Source organism: Sorex araneus, chromosome X, assembly GCF_027595985.1.
Source record: "Sorex araneus isolate mSorAra2 chromosome X, mSorAra2.pri, whole genome shotgun sequence".
NCBI lineage: Eukaryota > Metazoa > Chordata > Mammalia > Eulipotyphla > Soricidae > Sorex > Sorex araneus.
In genome coordinates, this window is record NC_073313.1 from 101,831,899 (window position 1) to 101,834,904 (window position 3,006).

A 3,006-nucleotide genomic window follows, 5' to 3' on the forward strand; every position below is an offset into this window, starting at 1 on the left:
CAGGCTTCCATGATCTCACATGAGTGTTTTCCACTACGTATAACATTCTTTCCTCTCTGTTGATTAAGGTACTTCTTCCTCATTCTTTACAACATAGTTCCAGCATCCCCTCCTCTGAAAAGTCCTCCTTTGCCTTTCAAACTGGTTTGACAGTTCCCAGGACAACTCTCTCCTTTATGAAATTACATTGAAGAGGCTTAATGTATGCTTAATGGTTAAAAGTATGATCTCAGGAGCACTTTCCTCTTAATTTAATTTGTTTCTAGCACTTACAGCAGTGTAGTTTGGGGCAGATTACTTAATACTTAGAGAATTTTTCTATACTCAGAAAAAAATTAAAATAACATATCATAGGTGCTATTGTGAAGATTAAGTTAGTTAATGCATGTCAAAACTTTAGAATAATAACTGAAATATGGCAGGTATTTGTGATATTTATGAATATCATTAATACTTTATTTAATAATATCAATAGTGTATGTGTTTCCTGGACACAAGTGATCAACACATTATATGCTGATGTAGTTACAGGGCTTACACTAGTGCCTGATAAATAAGGACTCAGTAAATAACTGTTGCAAAAGGAATGAGTGCAAGACTTAAGAAGCTAGTGAAAAAAAATGGAGATGTTAAATTTCTTCCCCCACCAAAGGCAATTAACATCCCAACCCACAAAGCTCTATTTAACTTCATATTCTTGGAAGAGGCAGAGACTACTGCTTCCAGAAGCCTTTAGTTTTTGCATATGCAATATCTACTGTGATTTTGAGGTATGTAAGCTCAGCGACATTTTCAAGTGCCAGGATTTTTTTCTCTTTACTATCAATTTAACTCCTGAGAAAATAATCAGAGAGGCAAGATCTCTTAATCCAAAAGTGAAGTTTTACCAAATCTCAAAAGAGAAGAAAAAATATTGGAAAGGTTTATTAATCATGGAGCTAGCTGTTCTCCATCCTGCTTATTCTAGTCACTTGGAGTGATGACTTCAAGAACTTGCCAGGTTTCAGATTAATCAGAAGGCACATGATCTTCGGTGACTGACAGCACAATGAGACAAACATCTCTGCTTCACATAGTCAGAGATAGCCTGACCTAAATTTGAAACTATATAGTTACACAAGAGATGACTTCTTAATGGTGCTGATAGAGTCTAGAATGGATCTTAAATTTGAGTGCAACTCATTTAATTAGGACTTAGTCCGATCTCCTTGCTGGACCATTTTAAAAATCAAATTTTATCATAATTACCTTACTTCACTCTTTTCACTTTGTTGGCATTTCTTCTCTTTTGATTTTATATTGTGTCTTCATTCAGTAAGAGAAAAGATGAGCTTAGTGATCCAACTTTTCACATTTTTTGTCTAAATCCGCATACAAATAGTCCCACATCATTGGCTAGAACTGTAAGATAGCTGTTTGAACTCTGATATTAAGATGGAGCAAAGTTGGTCCAATATTCATTGATGAAAATATAGGAGTGATTGTCATTTTATGACCATTAATTTTGCTGGCATATTACACAGATTCTCTGGTGAAGGGAATGAGTCCCTACCTCTGTTAGTTGGCTGTATGACTGGTACAAATATTTCAGGAGATAGATATTACTTTTATCTAGTCAGTTTTATTTTTCATTCTTCAAATATGCTTCTTATAGTCTCACTAACATACTGCAATCTTGGATTATTATAATTGATGGCAAAGCGACTTCACAATTTGGCTGACTCAGTCAGTCCAATGGTCACTTACTTTAGTGGGAAATGATCAAAACCCACAAATATGCAGATGATTGAAGATTGAAGTGAGAAAATAGAACTGCCTCATCCTACTCTCTCAAAACACACACACACAAGTGTGCATGTGCACATGCACTCAAATATAGCAGTTTCTAGAACCAGTCTTGCTTGCAACACAAAATGGTCAGTTTTATTTCAAAATTGTAGATCTGAAAAAGTGTGTATTCAGAACAAGCGGTGAAAAAACACATACCTTGTTGACAACATTTTGCTCATTTTTAGTGGTATTATTGATATTTATGAGGCACCAAGATCAACACTAGGTTTTTTAATTGATGCAATTGCATTCTCTAGTGGCCTCAGAAAAAGGTGTGACTATAATCCCCATTTCATACACAGACTGAGGCACTAAGAGGCTATTCTAATTTCCTACAGTCATGTGCAAACAATCAAGATCCCGATTCAGTGTATATATGCCCAGTTTCTATTACCCATCATCTACCTATTAACTATATGATTATGCCTTAATTAAATTTTCAGGCATGTATGCCTCACATAGTTCACACATTGATCTCTTGACTCTTGGTTGGCCAGAGAGGCCAGGGTCGGCCAGTTTCTTTGATCCACTTGCTATTTGATCCCAGTGATCCAATACTTTAAAAAACCATTTTCTAGATTTTGTTTGCTTTTGTTTTGAGGCCACATAGAGATGTTTAGGGGAGATTCCTGGATCTGCACTCAGAAATAATTCCTCATGGACTAAAGGAACTATACAGGTTTCTGGGGATCAAACTCAGGTTAGCTGCATTCAGCGCATGAGCCTTCCCCATTGTATTGTCTCTCTAGCTGCATACAATGATAAGAAAAAAATCTAGGCAGTAAAATTAAATTCAGTATTCATCATTTATTTGCTAAGGTTTGTGTGAGGATCAAATGAGATCAAGTACATATATCACTTTCTTTTTCACATATGCATCTATGTATGAATATAATTGTGTATATACACATATGCATGCTCTCATAGGTTACACATATACAAAAGTATTTATTATAACAAATTGGGTCAAATGGGAGTTCAATTTCTAATTTTTTGAGAATCGTCCATATTGTTTTCCAAAAGGTCTGAACCAGCCTCACATGATGGGGAAAAGGCAGCTGAGATAGACAAAGGAATACCAAGTAGATGATGTTGGGAGTACCCATTCGGGTTGGAAGACACATGCCGAAAGTAAACTATAGAGCAAACATGATGGCCACTCAATACCTCTATTGC